At 46.9% G+C, this 22,184-nt stretch overlaps 2 long non-coding RNA genes across 2 annotated transcripts in view; one reads left to right on the top strand and one right to left on the bottom strand.

The window, feature by feature from the left end:
• The window catches only part of LOC113978232, a 47,226-nt gene that overhangs the window by 18,563 nt on the left and 6,479 nt on the right, over nucleotides 1-22,184 (top strand). The window lies entirely within an intron of this gene.
• On the bottom strand, nucleotides 11,619-13,632 carry LOC113978233. Its single transcript, XR_003537514.1, has 3 exons — nucleotides 13,537-13,632; nucleotides 12,681-12,783; nucleotides 11,619-12,077 (listed from the first exon to the last, which is right to left on the bottom strand). It is a non-coding gene; the product is annotated as an uncharacterized LOC113978233 (long non-coding RNA).

The following is a 22,184-nucleotide window of genomic DNA, read 5'->3' on the forward strand; positions in this document are numbered from 1 at the left end:
GAGGGACTTTGGACAAGGGATGGAGGGACAGGACAAGGGGGAATGGCTTCCCACTGCCAGAAGGCAGGGTTAGATGGGATATTGGGAATAAATTCTTCCCTGTGAGGGTGGGGAGGCCCTGGCACAGGTTGCCCAGAGAAGCTGGGGCTGCCCCTGGATCCCTGGGAGTGTCCAAGGCCAGGCTGGACAGGGCTTGGAGCAACCTGGGCTAGTGGAAGGTGTCCCTGCCCATGGCAGGGGGTTGGAACTAAATAATCTTGAAGGTCCCTTCCTACCCAAACCAGTCTGGGATTTTGTGGTGAAATTTCAGGTCCCATTTTCTCAAATATAAAAATAAATGTAGATTCAGGCGTCCCTTGGAGAGCTGTAATTAGTTTTGAGAACAAAAGGGTTTACAGTTACACACCGTTACAATCATGTTACTTAAAAGGTAAACCAAAATTACACAGCCTCCCTTTCCCCTCAGCATTTGCAGGAATGCAGTTTCAGGTACATGTGTATGTATGTTTTTAATAATACTCCGTCGTTCGACATGGTGTCTTGCCAAAAATGAAATCATTAATGAACTCCACGGGGGATTTATGCAGATCCAAAGCTGCTCATTACATCTATTTTTAAGTCCATTGCTGCGCTGAGGGCGAGGGGGAATTTGTTGAAACCTGTAGTGTTAAAACTTGTAATTTTGTTTGCTAACACTTGCAGGAGATTACAGATGTGATCCGGGGCCCTTTGAAGTCGAGGGGAGCAGGGGGATCATTAGCATAGGGATTAGTGAGTGTTTTTCTAATGCAATACTCCTACCTGGTGCTCTGGGAAAAGCTCCCTCCTGTCCCTCCCCTCCCACCTGGGGAATGCACACAGCAGGGATGGGGTGTGGGGAGTTCTTTCCAAACTGTGGCTTTTCCAGAGGATGGAAGTGTGGCCTCGGGTGTGTCTGTGAAGTCTGAATGTCCATGGAAGCTGAATGTCCACGAGGTCTGCCACTGTATAATTTTAAAAGAAACAGTCTAAGAACTTCTCCTTCTTCTTGGAGGCAGCTTTCTGGGTGACTCCTTCAGTGCATTTTCAGAAACACCCATGTGGGATGCTGAGTATTCCCCAAAAAAGGTGTTCTCAGAGGCCTCTGGTGCCAGGGTTTTCTTTGGTAGCCTCTCTGCTCCAGGATTATGGATACACAGCTTCTTCAGGCAACTGGAACAAAGGTGCATCAGGGGCCAAATGCAAGTGCAGTTTTCATACCACAAATGGAAATAGTCTCTTGTGACAGCAGGATACAGACATGGAAAAATAACATTGTATGTGTCTGCAGGAGCCAAAGGGAGTTTGAAGTTGCTGATGGTGTTGGGTTCTCTGCAGGTATTTAATGGGGTTTGCTGTGACATGCTCCCAAGTGGAGAATGGTCCTGAAGCTGACAGACTGTGCTCAAGGCAAATTCTTTTCATTAAAAAAGGATTTCACTAATTAGAGCCGACTGTCGCTGACAGGTTAATTGATAAGGGAAGTGGGCCCAGTAACCTGGAGGTGAGATTATATTGTGACTTGAAATCTTTATAGTCTCTGGTAAAACTTAGTCTTCCACTGGAATGTCAGAGGAATCACCCAGGCTGTTTTACAAGGCACAGGGCCTGAAAAGATCTGCAAAAAAAAAAGCTGCAGTTTCCTAACATTCAAAGTAAAGATCTGATCTGGCAAATTTATTCTAGGCTAAGGCTCATTGAGCTGTTTCAGTGGCAGCTTTGCTGCACATTGCTGTGCTTGGGCTCACGTGGAACCCAGTTGGGGCTGACAGGGAGTTCACGTGTAACTTCTTTAATTAGCTAAAACAGAACTTAATGTGCCTTCTTTTTAACTGTTGAAATAAGTAATCACTTGCTCCAATAAAGAGTGGTTTTGGAACCACTCTTTTCTAATAATTTGCCTTTTAAAATGGAAATGAGCTTGGGAGTGGGTTTAGTGGTTGATAGGAAGGAAACTGAGAGAGAGTGAGATTGGATATCAGGAATAAATCCTTCCCTGTGAGGGTGGGGAGGCCCTGGCACAGGTTGCCCAGAGAAGCTGTGGCTGCCCCATCCCTGGAAGTGTCCAAGGCCAGGTTAGACGGGGCTTGGAGCAACCTGGGCTGGTGGAAGGTGCCCCTGCCCATGGCAGGGGGTGGAACTGGATGAACTTTAAGGTTCCTTCCAACCCAAACCATTCCATGATTCCATGGTTCTGTGAAACAGTGACACAGGGAGCCCAGCTGGGCTGTGCTGGGTCCTGCTGACAGATCTGGGCTCAGTGAAAAGCCTTTCCAAATACATCTGGTGAACACAAATGACTTCCCATGATTATTCTTTCAGCCATATGGAAACCATATTTTATGGGGTAGAAAGATAATACTGAAAAGGCAGGTAATTACAGTAGGACCTGGAAAAATCCAACTGGAAAACTGTCTTGACTTCCACCTGAGTCCACTAAAGCTGTGGGAGGAGGCTGTGGTGGGGGAAAGCCACTCATCCATATATAATCCTTTCTGTTTAGTCCAGGTTATTCCTTAGATCTGGACATTATCCCTTTAATTTGTTGTGTCCAGGTAACATGTAGGCCCAGGAAAGGCTGGATGAGGGTGTGAACATGGGGGTTGTGTTGGGCAAGAGAGGTCAGACCAGTGTCAGGTCGTGGGGAGGAGGGAAGGGAAGGGACTGGGCAGAAAGGTCTCTGTCCCTTGTGCTGCTGCAAAAACCTGGGTGTAGTTTAAATGTAGTTTTTGGCTGTCTTTCTCAGGAAAATCAGTGGTATAAAGAAAGGTGTTTCCTGGTAAACTGAGAGCAGCATATCACTCATCAGATTCAAAGGCATAAATTTCAGCTGTTATAAATGAGGTGATATACACTGGCTAATAATAGCTGTAACTAGAATTTAGGGGGGGTGAGTCCTAAAGATTTGTCATAATGGTTGTTTTCATTGGCACACGAATACCTGACTGTGAGAGCTGAGACATTTGTGTTCCAGCCCTTTCCTCTTGGGTAGAATTAGATGCATGGATTGCATATATCAGTATGATCAGCCCTGCTTAGATGTCAAAACATCGAGTGTCAATCCTATCATAATATCTAAACCCGTCTTGTTTTCTTTTTCCTTCCCCCCCCACCTTGTGCTCCATCTAAAATAAATAACTGAAAATAATGGAATGAATACAACCCATTTCTCCAAAGGAAGAAAAATAATTGCCTCCAGACTTCTGACTTACCTGCCAAATTGCATCCTGATGTGAATTGCAATGGACAAATTATAATCTTTCGAGACAAGGGAAGAGATGATGGAGTCTGTAAGTGACCCTTCCCTGGTAGGCACAGTCAGAATGAAACTAAACTTGGCAAGTGATTTGCACTCACACCAGGGAAGAGTCAGTCCCCAGGTCATCCTTGAAAGGCATTAACTTGTGAGTGTGAGGCAGAGAGCTCCCAGTGCCTGCTGAGGGCTGGCCTTGGACAGGAGGCAGCTCAGGGGCTGTCAGTGTTATGCACAAAGCAAGCCCTGTATTCCACCACTGCAGAAAAAAAAACCCAAACCAAACAACCAGAACAAAACAATGTCAATAAAAAGCAGAGTGGGGGGAGGGAAATCCAACCAGGGAGTCTCCTGTTTGCAAGGTTTGTCTTGCAAAGGCATTTTACAAGCAATGGAGCTGGCAGGGGAGGCCCCATCAGCGAGATTTGAGCATCTGTCTTCAAGAAGTTTGATATTTGATGGAGGAGTTGGAACTGGATGAAGTTCAGTATATGGTGGAGGGGTGGAACAAGATGATCTTTAAGGGCCCTTCCAACCCAAGCCATTCTATGACTCTATGATTCTGTTTCTGGTTGTGCCCCAGCCCAGGGCTATCCCTTGGTTCAGCCCTGCTCATGCTCTTGAAGATATTTGGGGCTGTTCATGGTTGTTTGTGATGCTGTAAAGTCCCTGGGCTGTGTCTTGGTTTACTTGATAATCCAGTACCTTGTGTAAATGTGGAGCAGCCCAGGACACGCCTTTGTCCTGTTACACAGGTGGCTGCTTTTGTGTAGGAATGGCCATGAGGATGCAGAGAGTTACCTGGGCAAAGACTGAGAGATTTCCATGTGTTTCAGACTTGCTTTTACCCCATTTTTAGTATTGGAGTGACTTCTCGGGGCACTGCGGTGCCCAGGGACAGGGGCAGCTGGAGGGGTTGACTTGCAGGAGGTCCTTACAGAGGGGTGAGGGCAGTGATGCTGAAGGATGCTGAGTGTAGAACTTTGTTTTGAGCTCCAGAAAATAACCAGTGAAGAAACCAAACTTCGTTTCCAGGTGGGAGAGTGTTTTGTGAAAATTGTTCCCACAGACCCTGCTCAAAACCCTGCGTTGTCTGCACCCAAGGAACCTGAATTTGTCTAAAAACTCTTTTGCTGTAGAATCTAAGAACAGATACAAGCTCTGTAAGAAACTACAGTATCAACTATGTGAAAAAACAAACAAACAAACAAACTCAAAATGTTGTGATTTCCCTGCTGTGAAGCCGACATGAACAATGTAACTTCAGTGAGGTGCTCACTTCATCACCTGCAGCGCCTGGTGGGGCTGAGTTCTTCAAGTCCCATGTAAAAAGTAAAATAAAATCTTATTCACTTCAATTTAAACCATATACAATGTTACTTCAGGCATTTAGATGTTTCTGGTTAAGCACATGGTTTCCTGGCCCTTTCAATTCTGTGATTAAGTCCGAGGTTTTTTAGTGACTATTTAAGCTCTTGCAGAGAAGTCAAAGTCTCACAGCCTTTCGTGAAACCCAAAAACTCTCTGGTATTTTACCAGCTCACTTACTGCTGTTGCTGCCTGTGCACACTGAGGTCCATTTAGGTGCATCCTCAAAATGTACATCCAAAATATTTGCTGTCCAAAGGCTTTGGCTCAGTTTGGAAGGGGTGTCAGTAGGTTGACAGATCTTCCACTAGTTGAAGCTGGAAGTCAGAAACCAAGAGCTTCGTACCCAACCTGAGTTACTAAAAACTGATCTTGACCTTTGTAATGTGGTCGGTTGTGTGGATGGTGCTGCCGTTGGAGCTCAGGCTGGATAGAGGGGTTAAGACTGGGAAAATAAAGGAGGGAGTAAATCCTTCCAGGCTGGGTTATGAGTAGCAGGAGCCAGTACAAAAAGGAGACGTAAGGTTGTGTCCCACCGTAAAATAGTTGGATAAAAACAACACCCCCCCGTGTTCGTGACAGGTTCTCAAACAGTTGTGGTTGTTTCTTCAACCTCAGGAATATTAAATGTCATTTGGTGGCTTGCTCTGGAAGGTGATAGCAGTACTGTGAGCATTTTCCGAGGGAGACACGAGCTGTAGAGGTTTATTAATAGGATGTAAAACAATTATTTGTTTGTTCCTTTCCCCCCTCAGGAATTTTTTTTCTTTTTTGTTTTCTAAATAACACAAGACATCCTTGGCAGCAGAATCCCCACAGTTGTTAATGTCAGATTGTTATCAGATCTGGCAGTGATTGTTTTCTAATAATAAGCATGTTTTTCCCTTGCTGCTCATGCAAGAGTGACAGTTTGCTGCAACTCAAGGCAAGATGAAAAAGAAATTCAGCATTTGCCACTTACATCTCTGAAAACAAATGATCTAGTTAGTGCAGATCTTTCTTTTTTATTATTTATCTGCCTTTCAGTTATCTAAGAAATGGATTTCCAAGAAGCAGCCGAGAGGTGGGGTTGGAATTCCTCCTGCTTTTCAGCTTTTGTTTAGATCCTGTTCATGTTTGGGCTTGACTGACAACATCCCTGCACTCCCAAGGGAAGAGCTGCTGAAACTCATTTTAGTTTTGGTCTTATTGGTGAGGTTGGTTGAGATGTTTTAATTTAATAAGCGTCATCACAGTTCAGTGATTGGTGTCTTCTCCGGGATAAGAGGCCCACTATGGAAAATACCTGGGGACTGGTCTGGGCAGCTGGATTGTGCCAAGGTTTGTGTCATCCCTGGGGCTGCCCATCAGTTGCCCATGGCCTGTGGTGGCCTCACTGGAGGGAGCAGACCAAGAATCCCAGAGTCACAGAATGTGCTGAGCTGGGAGGGACCCCCAAGGATCACGGAGTCCAACCCTCAGCCCTGCACAGGCCCAGCCCCAAGAGTCACCCCCTGTGCCCCAGAGGATCAGCCAAACCCTCCCTGAGCTCTGGCAGCCTTGGGGCTGTGCCCACTGCCCTGGGGAGCCTGGTCAGCGCCCAACCAGCCTCTGGGGGAAGAACCTTTGGCTGAGATCCAACCTGAGCCTGCCCTGACACAGCTCCAGCCATTCCCTGGCTGCTGTCCCTGGTCCCCCCAGAGCAGAGCTCAGTCCCTGCCCCTCCTCTACCCCTGCCCAGGAAGTTGGAACTGCAGTGAGGTCTCCCCTCAGTCTCCTGTTCTCCAGCTGAACACACCAAGTGCCCTCAGTGTCCTCACACGGTTTCAAATCAAGGCCCTTCCCCATCCTCGTTCCCTCCTTTGGACACTCTCTAATGGCTCAATCCCTTCCCTACATTGTGTCCCCCCAAACTGCCCCAATGTTGCAGGTGAGGCCGCCCCAGGGCAGAGCAGAGCAGGACAATCCCCTCCCTGATGCCCCCAGGACAGGGTTGGCCCTCCTGGCTGCCAGGGCACTGCTGACTCATAGAGCTAAATCCTCCTCCTCCTCCTCCTCCAGGAGGGTGGTGTTAAGGCTCATAAGGGTTCACATTCCTGATCTTTCTCATTTCCCTCTCCTTTGATAGCAGTGTCTCTGCTGCTCTGACCCGGAGCCTTTCTCCTGGCAGCTCCGGTTGCTCAGACGCTGAGCTGTCCAAGGAGCTGGGAGAAGGGATTCTCTCCTGCATCTTCAGCCATGTGGCCATGAATATGCACCAGCTGTCGGGATCCCAAGCCCAACCATCACCTTTTCCCTGTGCCAGCCCCTTCCCAAAGCAGAGCTCTCCGTGACCCGTCTCCCGGAGGAGCCCCGGCTGCTCCCCCGGGGGGGAGATGAAAGATGGGCCAAGTCTGATCCCAGGGCAGGATTAACAACCTGAGATGTGTCAGGGCAGAGGAGAAAGGGCAGCGCTCAAAGCTCCTCTCATCTGTTATGGCAACAACACAACAGAAGCAGTCACTGATTACCAAACACGAGGCCACCTCTTTCAGAAAGGGATTAAGTAGCTGAAAGCACTTTTTTAGCCTGAAAGTGATACGGTGTTAAATATAACCCTTTTGGACTATTTCTTCCTGGGGATTATTTTGGAAAAGCCCTGTGACCCTGGATCAGTGAGCACCCCTTGATGCTCGATGGATTAACCAGCAACGAGAACATTAAGTGATCACAAGCTGCTGTGAATTATTTTTTTGCCTTATCAGGCTTCATTTTAAGATTACTGGCAGGTCCTCTGGTCTTCTCTACGTGATATTCTTAGCTGGGAGATTAACTGATGTTTGATTTCTAGAGTGATTTTAGTCTTATTAACAAAAACATTTGGCAGTGCGTACTTTGTTTTAATTTAGTTGGCTGTATTGGAATTTAAAGTCTAAAAGTTAATGTGTTCTTTTTAAAATAAAATTCATTTAGTGAGTAATTTTATTAATTTTTCTGGGACAGGAACTGTTTAGCAAAGAGGAGGCTGGACATGATAGACCAGCCCAAACTCCCAGGCCTAGTGATTCCTGACTGCAAACTGGTATGGGAAGGGGCTGGCATCAGGATACAGAAGAATCCCTGGAACATTTAATTTCAAGAAAATAGCACAGATGGAGAAAGCATTTTTTTCTTACTCTGATTTTCTTTGCTGTGTTTCTTGCATATCAGATCTTACAACCAATAATAACAAATCATTACCCTTATTTAGGTGAAATACTCTTTTATGAATGGTTTTTACTTGAACAAGCCGCTCTGTTGTCATTCCTAATATCCAAAATTGGAGTTCCAGGACAGATACCCAGGATTATTTTGGGAGTAGAAATATTAAGAAGTTTCTTCACACTTTGCCTCAAACCCTTTGGCTGTGAGAGCTGCTGGGATCTCACCCTTCTGTTGGTGCTGCAGACAGTGGTGCTTTTCCTTTGGAGTCAGTATTTAATGCACACTCACATGTGGTGTTGGGGGATCCTTTGGAGCTGCACAACCCACTGGGTGGATAGTCTGACATTTTGAATGATTGAGACCAGATGGGAAGCAGACCCTGTTCTCACACTGTGGTGGGAGAGACGGGATGTCTGGGCATGTTTTGAAAGTCACTTTTTATTTTTTAATGATCTTTGAGGTCTTTTCCAACCTTAATGATTCTGTGACTCAAAGGAGGCACTCCAGCAGCTTGGATAAGCATGAAGCTGAGCATTTATTGTCCTTAAGGATTTGCTGTTATCTTTTAAAGCTGATGTCTTCTCGCTGTAGCAGCTGGTTCAAAACCAGGTGTGGGTACAGTGCCTGCAGTGTGAGGCAGAAAAACCCTGCAGTGATTCACCCACTGAATGGTTGCACTTCCCCAACATCTGATGTACATTTACACCATCCATTCACCGTGGCATAGGCACATTATTTCTGCCTTCCCTGAGTTTATGGTTACTTAGGCAGCTTAAAGTTCGTTCAAAATGTGATTTCATATGATTTCGAGAAGTGACTTTTTACTGTGAAAACCTGTAAAATGCAGAGGATAATGTTACCTGCCAAGTGTGTGGCCCTGGAAGGAGTTGGCACCTCGGCTGCATTAGAGTTACATCTTCTGCATCATTAGCAGAGCTCAACAACAGGCTCTTGTCTGCTCTTGGAGAGGCCCTTACCACTACTAAGAGAAGCTGAATTACCATGGAGTGGTAATAAGGTGCAGCATTACTGCCTTTCATGATTTTATCACAGGGCTCATCATCTTTTTTTTGTTGTTATCTTAGATCCTTAAGTAATATCATTATGTGAAAGGCATTCCCTTTCATGAGGCTAAAAATTGCAATGCAAATAAGAAAGCCCTGGGTATACATGCCATGGTTTTTAAAGCAGGTTCCTGGGAGGGGGGACACTGACTTGTGGGGGGCTTTTTGCTTGAGACTGGAAATACTAGAAAGTTTTGTGAAGCTGTGAGGAGCAGTGAAACATCTCCTAATTGCCTCCTCCTGAAGGGAACCTACAAGAAAGATGGAGAGAGACTATTTTCAATGGCCTGGAGTGACAGGACAAGGGGGAATGGCTTCAAACTGAGAGAGGGCAGGGTTAAATGGGAAGAAATTCTTCCCTGTGAGGGTGGGGAGGCCCTATGGCAGGGGCTTGAATGGGAGGAGCTTTAAGATCTCTTCCAACCCAAACCATTCCATGACTCTGTGATTTCACCTAGGCATAGCTTTATACCTTGTGCATTTTTACCACTAGGTAAGTGGAGCCCTTGTGCCATGGGTGGCATCCTTTATGTTCTGCCCATATGTCCCATGGACTGTTCCTGTGTGTTGCTGCTGTGGCCACAATGGGTTTGTTCCTCCTCCCAAAGCCTGGTCACTCCTCCAGCCCAGCAGGTCCTGGGCTGTCTCTCCAGTGTCCCCCAGGGTGCCCTGTGGGAGCAGCACACTGTGTCAGCTGGAAGAGACACAATGTCTCTGCCATGAAAACATTTCCAGGCATCTCTGTGTGCTGGAGATGTTCTGACTTGCATCAGTAGAATCTGCTTGATCCCTGTTTCAGTGCTTAGTCCTGGAGAGCGAGGGAAGTGGATCTCTCTCCCTGATCACTGGCAGGGAAGTGGGATTGCAGTGCATGTCCTGCCCTCAGAGGAGGTCAGCAGCCCTCCTTCACTGGCTCTTAGCCTAGAAAGAGAGACCCAAACAGTAGAAGAAGGGGATCAGGGTTTGTTCATTCCTCCTCTTTGTCCTCCACGGTTGAATATGGATTATCCATTGCAGCAGCTGGTTTGGGGAGAAAGAATGTTGAGATGAAGTAATCAAATCCTGTCAGGGATTGCACCACGTTGGTAGTAAATCCACTGAGTAAACAAAGTGGAAGGTTTTAATGCAACTGTTGTGCAGAATCCCCTGGATTTTATCCCTCCACAGCAGTAGTGATGCTGGCAGAAACAAGTTCACCACAGCTACTCCCACCTATATCTCCTGGTAAATCTGGAGTAATCACACAAATCATTCCCTTGAAGGTTTTGGTTTGCTTTGGCAGCTCAGTTGGTACATGTTGAGATAAAAGGGCTGCCTAGAGCACCCCATATTATCCAAGCATCCCTGTGAAATGCTTCCACTCATTTCAGTAAATCTAACAGCTTTGAACAAGAGCAGGTATTTTTTCTTTGTAGTTTCTTGAGATAATTTCAAGCTCTAATGTAACTGCTCCCATCCAATGTCTGCTGGGCAAAGGTGGTTGTAAAACTGTGGTGGAACACATTGGCTTGTGGCTGTTGGAAAGGCTCAGCTTTGCAGCAGTGTATGGATCTGATCTGGGATGCAGCAAAACCCATCCTGGAGAATGCTGCAGTTCTTCATCAAGAGTCTGTTGGGCAGTGAGATGGCAAACTCAATTACAGAAGCACAATTATTTGGGTTATTCAAGATGAGAAAAAACAACCTTGAGCATCAGGGTGAGATAACCAGGCCACTGAGCAGCTGCAGCAGCAGCAGCAGAGGAGATTCTGTGTTAGCAGCTCTGAGATGGGGGCTACTGGAAGAATGAACTACTCATAAGCAACCCCAGCCTCTAAATTAGCTGGGGTTATTCAAGGAAATCACCTGTGGTCAGCTCAATAGATATTTTAATTCACTGCACCGAGACTGTTAAAAAAGATGTAAATAATTAAAGGGTGAATAAAATCTTAGAGCTTGGGATGGAAACCAGGGCTGTTGCTCACAGCAGCTGCTCAAGGCAACTTCTGAGGAACAGGATCTGCTCATTGGGCTCCATCCCCCCAAAACAGAGCTGAGGGTGGGGGGTGTAGGTGGGCAGAGGAGATGCTCACACACAGCAAAGGGCACTGTGTGAGAACAGGCTGGAGGGGCTGGGACAGGGTGTGAGGGAAGTAGAGAAGATGTCAGAGTTACCAAGATTTGTGGTAGAAACGATTGCTGAAGTAATCACAGAATCCTGGAATGGTTTGTCCAGAGAAGCTGTGGCTGCCTCATCCCTGGAAGTGTCCAAGGCCAGGTTGGACGGGGCTTGGAGCAACCTGGGCTAGGGAAGGTGTCCCTGCCCATGGTAGGGGGTGAACAAGATGATCTTGAAGGTCCCTTCCAACCCAAACCAGCCTGGTATTCCATGATTCTGTGATCATCTTCCCACCAGGGGCTCTGTGGCCCAGTCTTGATTTTGCTGTGCTCCATCTCTGTGGAACAACATAATAACCCTATTTCCAAGCACTTTAATTTTTTCCTGAGGTTTTTTTTGTGCAACAAAGATAGACTTTCACTGGGTACTTTGCAGAACCATTTAATGTTGTTTGGTTTTAATCTGTTGTGTGATTAAAATAGATTAATGTTGTAGTAACATAAAAACCCTCAGGGGGTTTTGTTCTCTTTGTAAATATTCTCTAGGATCTCTTCTGTCTTCTAAACTGTGTGTAGGGAGAGTGTTTAATGGGACCTGGGGAGAAAAGAGACGCATCTTAAACTTAATATAAGAATTTAATTTTTAATAGGTTTCATTTGGGGTTAGAGTATTCATATTAGAGTGGAAATTAAAGTGTCTAAATGCTTTGTGTGTAAGCTGTTGGAAAGTCTATAAAGAGATGTGCAGGAAAAAACCTTTCTTTCCTTTTTTATCTGATCTTAAAATATGAAACTGTAGAAGCCAGTGCTCGATATCATACACTGATATTTAACCTGCTTTTGCAAACTTGCCTTTGAGTTGTCTTTAGCTGATACAGAAACAATTTGCTGGGCAGTGAGTGAGGTAAACTTCCCTCCTCCAGCAGATCCCACTGGTTCCTGTGATCCAGGGATGGATCTCCAGAAGGCTGTGCTGCCCATGGGAAGTTGTACAGGAATTAGGTCCCTTCCAGTGTGTTGCTGGCTGTATGGAGCAGTGAGGGGTGGTGAACCAAGCTGGAGGTGCCACACTGGGGTTTATGGTGTTAGGTAAAATTCCTGTGGTCTCTCAAAGCCTGTGGATGAGAAGGGTGAAAAGAAGATTAGTTGCTTCATAAATGTGCTCTGGTCTTTACCCGGAGGCAAAGGCTCTGCTGTTTTATTTCAAGTTTAGGAAGATTTTTCCTTTCTGTTGTCAAAGACCAGGCTTCAATCCAAGCAGCTTGGTGAGGAGGTGGAAGCTTGGCTGTAGGAGACACCCTTTGGAGTCACACCTAGCAAGGGAAAATTCACCTTTCCAACCATCCAGCTGGGGAGCACTTGCAGGCTTGGTTGCCATGGAGCAGTGTGGTGGTTTGGGATGCTCCCTCTCTCCCTGCACAGCGTCCCCTCAGTGGAGCTGCTCCGCTGGCCCTGGGCCGCGCCGGCAAAGGGCCCCGACGTGGCAAGTGTGGGCAGGCTGGCTGGATTCATCAGCCCCTGGGCTTCTGGGGCTAATTCACAGGTTTGTTGGATTTCTTTGCAGCTGAGAAGTTGCACAAGTGTATCCCGAGCCCGGGTGTGCTGTTCATGGAGCGGGGGATGCTCCCGGCAGGATCCCGGTTGTGGCCACGGCGATCGATGAGCAGCAGCCACCCCTCCTGCCTGCACACCCCCGGTCTTGGGGATTAGTTTAATACCTCAGCTTTATCTTGGCACTGTGGGCTGCTTTCTCTCTTCATGCAGAAGCATCAGAATGTCCTCAGGCTCTTTTTTGTAAGATTAAGAGCTTCCCATGGCATCCTGACAAGGAGGAAATTTAAGGAACAAGAGTATTTAACTTAAAGCTAATCTGGTCTTTGTGAAAGTGGGAGGATTAGATCATTAAGTTCTACGTGCCTGGCAGGTTTGTGCCACGATGGCACCGATGAACAGAGCACTGCAGAGAGGGGAGCTGCAGCCTGGTGGAGTGTGGAGCTGGAGGAGGGAAGGACAGAGGTTTTGAATCCAGGGACGAGTTGTGATGTGACCATCGGTCTGCTCTGAGTGTCTGTTCATTAAGGAAGAAGGGAGAGCAGGGATGGAATCGTGTGGAAGAGGAAGGGGCAGGTCTCTACCCCTGCCTCACTCTGGGCTTTGTTGGAGTCACATGTGAGCCCCAATCCCAGTCAGTGTTGTCCTCCCTCACAGGGAGCCCACAAAGAAGATGGAAAGAGACTATTCACAGGAGCCTGGAGTAACAGGACAAGGGGAATGGCTTCCTACTGCCAGAGGGCAGGGTTAGATGGGATATGAGAGGAAATTGTTCCCTGTGAGGGTGGGGAAGCCCTGGCACAGGTTGCCCAGAGAAGCTGTAGCTGCCCCTGGATCCCTGGAAGTGTCCAAGGCCAGGTTGGATCAACCTGGGCTAGTGGAAGGTGTCCCTGTCCATGGCAGGGGGGTGGAACTGGATGGTCTTCAGGTCCCTTCCAACCCAAACCATTCTGTGATTCTATCATCTCTTCCTGGGCCACAGAGTTTTGTGTCTCCTAAAACCTTCTCTCTCTCTAAACTCACTTTGTATCTAGAGTTCATTTTTCAGCCTTGCTTGAAGAAGAGTAACTTAGAGAAAACACTTGATGTGCTCATCGTGGCACCACCTCCCTCCTCCCGAGGACAAGTTGTTAAACGTTTTCAACAGTTTCCAGTAAAACTGGTGTAGCTGATAAATGTTAAACTGTCTTTTTTTTTTCCCTGCTAGTCAGAAACAAACCCCAAGGAAGCTCAAAGTGAGCACTGGAGGCCTTCCAACACAAATGGCAGGCTTGGCATCTCCCGGGAGCAGGAGGGGTTGGATCCCTCCAGACGTGGAGGGTGAGGAGCAAGTGTGGGTCCCAACCTGCAGCCAGAACCATTTGCATGTGCTGCTCTCCCTCCTTCCCTCAGAGTCAATTTGACAGCTCTGATTTGATGATAATTAAAAGGAATCCTCCCCATTTGCACCACACTGGGTTGATCTGTTGAATGGAGCTCATAATAGTTTCTTTCTAAGTCTTTATGGGCCCAGCTCATTTGCTGTGTGTTTTCTGTGTTGCACTGGAGATTGGTGCAGTTTCAGCCCTCTGCATGTTCTGTAAGGATTATATTTGATCATATATGATTATAAGTGTTGGTGGCTGTCAGGGCCTCATGGAAAACCAGGCACATGAGCTCAGGACCCGATTTTCAAATGCTCGAGGCCTCCCTCTCTGAAAAGGGGAAAAACCCCAGCGAGGTGCTTCTCAAACATGCAGATGCACAACAAGGAGTAGTGCAAGGAAATAAATTGTTATATCTTAAATTTCCTTACTCAAATGCATCTGTTGAACCAGGGTGAAGAGAGCTGGCATTCTGCCAGGTTTGAATCTGACCTTTTTTTTCTTTTTCTTTTTTTAATCCTTATGATTATTCTCATGAAATGAATACAGAGAGGACTTAAGCAAGAGCTGATTCTTGTTTTACATCAGCCCCTGCCCTGGAAAGCTCATCATCTAAATCCTTGGAAAAGGAACAGGGCCAAGCACTGACCTAACTGTGTCTTGAGGGAGCTGGAGCAGAACTTTAATCTTCTAGTCTGGTGCACCGTCCCTGAATCACGGTGATTTGCCATAGTTCACATCATTTTCTCTGCAGATTTGGAGATGTTGCAAGATGAGTTTGCCCAATACATCCTCAAGGGTTATTGCTGAAAGCTCCTTGTAGCCTTGCAAGAAGCCTGTGCTCGGGCACATCTATTACCCATTAAACCTGGCGAAATGATGGAGTTCTGCCGTGTCATAACAAATCACGCCCGTGCTAAAATAGCTGCAAACATTCTCCAGGACTTAATGAGCTCTTGCTGGTTCACAGTGGTCCAAACAACTTGTTATTGTGGCTGTTAGAGAGTGCAGAATTATATTATCCAAACAGGCTCATGAAAAGACAAGATGGGTTTTGGGGGAGCAGATGTGGGGCACACAAAGGCATCTTTTTACCCATTTTAATGTAATTTATAGATGTGTAATCTTTTGTAATTCTGATATGATTAAACAGAGGGAGTAGCAGAAGGTGGTTTTCTTCCTAAAGCCCCCTTAAATTGTAAGAGAGGACAAAACAGAGAGAAGGGAGTATTTCCTATTTCTCTTAGTCTTTGCACAAAGCAGCCCTGGATCCCTCAGTGAAGCAAAAGAGGGAATCTGGGGAGTTAGAAGTCCACTTTGACTTTCAAGAGCTTCTCTCGAACAAGCTTCCACACACCATCATAAAAAATGTCAGTGTGAAATATCTGAAGGAGAGCAAATTGAACAATTTGGTGATTCTGATGCCTTCGTCTGGAGTCTCATGCCTGCAAGGGTGTGCAAAAGTCAATAACCTGAATTGGAGGTTATTGATTATTTCACTGGGCTGCTGTTGAAACATCATATGTGCTTGGTTTGGTCTTCCAGCACCCAGTAAATGTTCGGTTTCAGTTTTACCTCCCTTTGTGAAAAGAATTGAAAATACTATAAAAGTGAAAGTGGTTTGGGTGTTTTTTTCTCTATTTTAAAGTATTTTTCTTAAACATAAGTAAATGTTATTTGTAAAGGTTGCCCTTGCTCCAAGATGGATATTTCATGCCACAGGTGGGGCCTACCCTTAATTTATAAGGAACTGAGCTTTCTGTTGGACACTGCCAGCTGCAGCCCCATGGATTTTAGGATGTTGGATCAGACCTGTCTCCATCAGGCTGCTTCTGGAGCCAAGCTCTGCTTCTTGAAAACTAAACTAGTTATGGAAATGGCCTTTTTTCTTGCTTTTAAGCTGGAAGAGAATAGGTTTAGATAAGATACTAGGAAGAAATTGTTCCCTATGAGAGTGGTAAGGCCCTGGCACAGATTGCCCAGAGAAGCTGTGGCTGCCCCATCCCTGGAAGTGTCCAAGGCCAGGTTGGATGGGGCTTGGAGCAACCTGGGCTGGTGGAAGGTGTCCCTGCCCATGGCAGGGAGATGGAACAAGATAACTTTAAGGTCCTTTCCTACCCAAACCATTCCATCATTCTATGACCCAAAGCTGAGCACTGGGAGAGGACTCAGGCTGCCAGTGGGAGTGTTGGGTGGACAGAAACCAACTGCCTTTGCCCACAGCTCTGCAAACCTCCCCCCTCTGCCCCTGATGTGTGGGTGAAGTGTCAGTAAATGTCTGGGTAAATGTGTCCCAGGCGTGTGCTGGGAGTCCAGCGGGTGCTGTAGTGTCCCCTCGAAGGGATGTTTTCCTGGATCAAAGGCCTTGGAGAGGAGGAACAGAGAGGGGAAAATAAAATAAAGTAAAATGTGAGTTGTTCAGCTGTTGAGATAAAAATGAAAGTTGAGCAACGAAACCTCCTTTCTCAGTGTTCTCCACCTGTGTTGGGTGGAAGAGGTTTGGGTCTTGCATTCCAGGCTGCCTCTGGAATGGGCTTTTTTCTTCTATCTTCACACCAGTTATTCAGACAAAGTGGGAATTCCTGGTGTGCAGTTTTGCAGAGTTCAGGCTGCCATTTTTCTGAAGGTTGTCTGGTTCCTTGCTGGAAAGGTTTGGAGCACGAGCTCCTGCTGGCACTTTGCAGAGCTGTGGGCACTGGAGCATCTCCCTGAGCAGGAAAGGCTGAGGGAGCTGGGGCTGTTCAGCCTCCAGAGCAGACCCTGAGAGGGGACCTCCCACTGTGTGTCAGGGGCTGCAGGGAGGGGGCAGAGGATGGAGCAGGCTCTGCTCGGGGGGCCCAGCAATGGCACAGGAGGAACGGGCAGGAACTGATGCCCAGGAAGCTCCAGCTGGACAGGAGGAAGAACTTCTTCCCTGGGCAGTGACCCAGCTCTGAACAGGCTGCCCAGGGAGGGGCTGGAGTCTCCTCCCTGGGGATATTCGAGAGCCCTCTGGACACAATCCTGTGCCCTGTGCTCTGGGCTGGCCCTACCTGAGCAGGGAGGTGGCACCAGTGACCCACTGGGGTTTCTTCCAGCCTGACCCATCCTGGGATTCTGTGATGTGACTGGCACCATGTGCAGTCCTGCCCTGGGGAGGGTGGTCACCACGACCTCCAGCTCTAGGACAGCTGGGTGACCCAGAACAAGGAGAACCTGGGCTGTGTGAGGCTGTAACACCAAGCAGGGGAGGTCAGTGCCACCCTCGATTACCTGACGTGATGATCCCGAGCAGGTACAGCCCGAGTGCCACGTCACCATCCCTGCAGCAGCTGGTGCCCGTGAGCCCAGGTGTGTGTGGGGTGTTCATCCACAAATCAAATCATCAGCTGCTGCTTAATCAGGAACTGACTCTCTTCACGTCCAGTTGAATGTGAGCACAACTTGGGGGAGGCTGAGAGCTCCAGCACTGAGCCTGTTGGTGCTTTAGGGACCTGCAGCTCAGGGATAGGGGCAGTTTTCCAAGTATTTCTTCCAGCAGCAGGGCTGTTTGAAGCAAGCTTTGGTGGTTCAGGCTTTTATTAAAAGGGAAATGAAAAGGGAATAGGTTAGTTTGAATTCCAGTTGCTTCCCTAGACCGGCTTATAAAACATGCCAGGGAAGGGCAGGGTGGGAAGGTGTCCACAGCACCATTGTTCAACAGGATTGTTAATTTTTGATATATAAATTATAAAGTTAGTATGAAACATTCTGGTGAGTTTGTGATGTAGGAATAGGGAGACGGTTTCTCATTTCCCGGCCTAACACATTCCAGGGAAGGTTCGGGTTGGATGTTAGGAAAATATTTCATCACTGAAAGAGTGGACAAGCACTGGCACAGGCTGCCCAGGGCAGTGGTGGAGTCACTGTCCCTGGAAGGGTTCCAAAAATTAGTAGAGGAGCACTTCGTGATGTGGTTTAGTGCTCATAGGGGTATTTGGTTGAACATTGGACTTGATGATGTTGGAGAGCTTTTCCAACCTTAATGATTTTGTGATTCTATGAAAGGAAGAAAAGGAAATTGTAAGTTGAGTTGCAGAGCTCCCCGAGGCAAGATAATATTACAGTGAAGAGCTTAGGGGGGGTTCAGAGGATTATTAGACGTTTATAGAAATAATAATAAAGTTATTGCACTTGTACCAGGTAGGATGTGAGTTTGCTAGAGGAAGGAACCCTCAAGGGTCATTGTATTAACCAGCCTCTTGCCAGGAGGACTTGAAGAGTTTTCCCTTGTGACTGAGTGCGGGGCTCCCATTGTGCCACCACATCTGCACCTGGGATGAGTCAGGAGCAAATCCCACATGAAATGGACCACTGATGTTCTGCATCACTTGTGACCTTCTGCCCACCCCTGGATTTGCTGTCTGTGCTGGTCTCTGCTCTGGTGTGTGATGGGTTCTGCTGCACTGACACTCACAGGGGTGCCTTCCACAGAGAGAAGATGAAGGTGAAGCCGTGTTTGTTTGTTTAGAGGAAACACTCGTGATTAATGGCACCAACGCTGTTTTTAGTGCTGGGAAACAGCTGCTGACAGCGTGGGGCTGGCTGGGGTGAGCACCCCAGTTCCCTCCCGCTGCTGGGAAGTGGCTGTGGGGTGTGCTGGGGAAGCAGGACTGAGCTCTGCTGTGCCACACAGACCGTGTGTCCCGACCGACAGCTGAGCAAACTCATGAACCAACAATTGGGGATGATGATATTGGCTCTGAGGATTAGCACAGCAGGTAGCCGTGTTGGCACAGGGCAGGGCTGGGGCTGAGGGATAAGTACACATTCTTTTATTATTGCAGCTAATGGGAATCTGCCAGGCTTTGAAGCCCAGAAAGGCTCACTGGCCACCTGTGAGCTAATCACATAGATTTGCCTCATTCTGTATTTCAGCTCACTTGGAGCCCGTAATCTAATTTCCAAACAGAGATGAGAAGAGTGAACAATTCATTTTCTACTTTACATGACTGTGCTGGTAAACTTTTAATCCTTTTAGAATTACAGTTCCTTGTGACACGGAGGCAACACCACAAAATCCTGCGTGTGAGGCTGAAGTCTTTGAATGCACCAGTGCTGGATAATAATTAGCCTCAGCAGCAAGGCACAACATGAATCAAAATAAAAGTGAGGAGCACAAATGGTATTATGAATCATACACAGGCTAATGATTCCAGTTTGTGTAGAAAATCCCTGTGTTTGGGGCTGCAAAAGCACCCTGCAGCAGGCAGGGCTGTCCCGATGTTGGTGTCCTTTCTGCTTGTAGGACACTGTTGTGTCAGCCCTGTGACCTGCCAGCTCATTAACCACACCACAGTGACAGTGGAGGTTTGTGTGGGGCAGATCTGACGTTAATCTGGCCTTCGTTGCTCACCATTTATTTTGGCACCGAGGATGTTTATTTAGATTTTTGAGTGTGGTGCTGAGCTGACACTGAGCTGGGGGTGTTTGTGTTCATTCCTGCCGGGGTGGTTTAGGATGTGTTCACATGGCAGCTTCTCAGACAGCTTCTCTGTCATAACAGAAGCGCTGCTGACCTGCTGCTCTGCTGTTTTCATTACAGCCAGGTCAGTCAGTAAACACTAAGGTGAGCACTGCTGCTGCTGATGTGCAAAGGCACTTCCACAGCAACTCAGTGTCTTTTTAGTGGTCTGTATGGGCAGTGCAGAGATTATCCACACCTCTGGGAAGAAACACTTGAGTCAGAGCTTCCTTGAAGACAACATCTGCCTCAGCAGTGAACAGGTAGTTCACAAGTGCCTTCACCCTGACTTTGCACCTTCACTCGGATTTTGCTTTCAGGTTGGTAATAAAAAACCACAGTGTCCCAAATTGCATTTTCTGCAAACTGCCATGGCCAGTGCTCACTGACATTTGAGTCAATCTTCCAGCAAAATGATGAAACAGTGGTAAAAGTGGTACCCTGAGATGATGGGCACTGCCCGACCTGTGTTCACAGTATAAGTGATCATCCAGAGCGCTTAAGGAAAATACTTTCTTGGTCACATGGAGGTGCCTGGTTGGCATGACATGACCCTCCAGGTCTGTTGGAGGGCAAGCACAGTGCTCAATGAGTCAATAGTCCTGTCAGAAATCCTGTTTCACAGAGTCCTGCTGTATGTATTTATAAGGAATAAACCCCCTCAGGTCACAGATAAACGTAGTGAGAGTAGTTCAGCTGATTGGAGCAAAACGTGTCACATTGTGTGAAGCAATTAGGATATAAGGGACCCTTTGCTGTACCAAAATTTACTCTGCCAGGAACCACCAGCTGACCTGACACGTGTGAAAGCAGAGCTGGTTGGCAGCACAGCCTTTCCAGTTGCCATGAACATGGAAAACAGCATCTCTGTGTGACCTGCCAGCTTCCACAGCTGTCTGAACATGGGTGTGACTTGGGCAAATAGTCATACTTCAGCTGTTTCTGTAGGTTTGGTTACTGGGAGGGCTGTGGTCTGACTGGTGTCTGCTTATGATGTGGAGAGCAGGTTTGGAGAGACATGGTCAAGAGCACAAGTTACCAGGACCAAGGAAACCTGTTGTAGCAGTGATGGAGGGGAGAGAGGGCAACCAGGAGACCTTTGGACCAGAAGAGGCCCCAATATCTACAGTGAATTATCCAGGAGACAGCAATGGTCATGGCTGTCATTCAAAACTAGAAAGTTCTCCATTTCTGACTTGCCATACAGTGGAATATCCCACTCCTGTGTATAAAATGCTGTAGAATGATGCAAGAACAAAACATGCCAAAGAGTCCTTGTTGTTGCCATGCCTTTTTGTCAATTTTGTATTCTTTTCTATTTTAATTTCTATAAAGTCATTTAAGTCCTATACTACTGTCCCTTGCAGGAAGAATTTGGTGTGCAGTCTCATGTTTACATACAAAGAAAAGCTTTTAGTGCCTGTGTTGTCAAAGGAATGAAACACAAATGATAGGAAGATATTCAGTTACACATTTTACCCAATTCAGTAAATTAGCTTCTTTTTTCCCCCCTTTTAAAACAAACCAAATTCATGAGATGTGGTTTAGCCCAGAAATTCAATTTACAGAGAGATGGGCATTACTGGACACTTATAATTGACACATTTAATGAGACACTTTGTTGGCCAGAAGCAGTGAAATCTGCATTTACTGAAATGACCCAGAGCAGAAGAATTCTTCCTCAGCAGTGCTGTGTTAGAGCAGATGGCTGGATAAGCCCTGGCACAGCTGCCCAGGGCAGTGGTGGAATCACCACCCCTGGAGGGATTCAGCAGACATGTGGATGTGGCACTTGGGGACGTGGGTCAGTGGTGGCCTTGGCAGTGCTGGGGGAATGGTTGGACTCGATGATCTCAGAGGGCTTTTCCAGCCCTAATGGTGCTGTGATTCTGTGATTCCATAATACCCATATTTTTCTGTGCAGCACTGGAAACAGGAGCAAAATAGTGCCGAGCATGAGAACAGTGTAAAGTGACCCTGCTGGGGGAGCTGGGATGTGTAAGCTCAACAAAGTTTCCCTGTAAACACCAATGAGCTGAAATAGTTGTAGTTAAAAGTAGGAATTGTCTTGGTCAGGCTGAGCTTCATGTTAGTGTTAGCAAGAGTTTTTAAGCTCTCTGCTTATGTTGGCATCATGCCTTTAAAATCAGAATAGAAATTCTTGGCTCTAAAGAACAAATTCCCAAAGGAACCAGGGGTATGTGGCTGGTGAGTTGGGGGTATGACACCTCTCACGGGGAATAGATGTGTTATTTTGCTGTATAAACATATCACACAGATCTTTTTTGTCCTTGGTATATTAAACTGAGCTGTCAGGCTAAATTCAATCAGTGATACTTTTCAAGCTGCTTTTGAAAGCTGGTTTTGTTCAGGCTCATTCAAGTAATCCTGTCACATTTGAGCGGGCTGAGCAGATGTCATGGGCATTTGAGGGAATATTGTGGCTACGTGGCCAAGGCAAATATATTGGATAAACCCACTATATGTGCCTTCCCTCGCCCTGTGATGGGGTTAACCTTGTGCTGAGGTGATGTCCCTGTTGATAATTGGAGAAAATTATCAAGCCTTCCTGTGCTTTCTTTTTTAATTGATTATTGTCTTGTACAGCCACGTTATTTGCTCTGGGCAGGTTTGAAATGCTCTCACCACTGGGTGGGTCACAGGGTGTTTCTGGCATAGCCCAAAGAAGATTGCAGAAGGCAGAGAAGGACTTTGGACAAAGGTCTGGAGTGACAGAACAAGAGGGAACAGCTTCCCACTGCCAGAGGCAGGGTTAGATGGGATATTGTGAGGGTGGTGAGGCCCTGGCACAGGTTGCCCAGAGA

The sequence above is a fragment of the Neopelma chrysocephalum genome, unplaced genomic scaffold (assembly GCF_003984885.1).
Source record: "Neopelma chrysocephalum unplaced genomic scaffold, ASM398488v2 Primary Assembly neopelma1_299, whole genome shotgun sequence".
In the NCBI taxonomy this organism is placed as follows: Eukaryota; Metazoa; Chordata; class Aves; order Passeriformes; family Pipridae; genus Neopelma; species Neopelma chrysocephalum.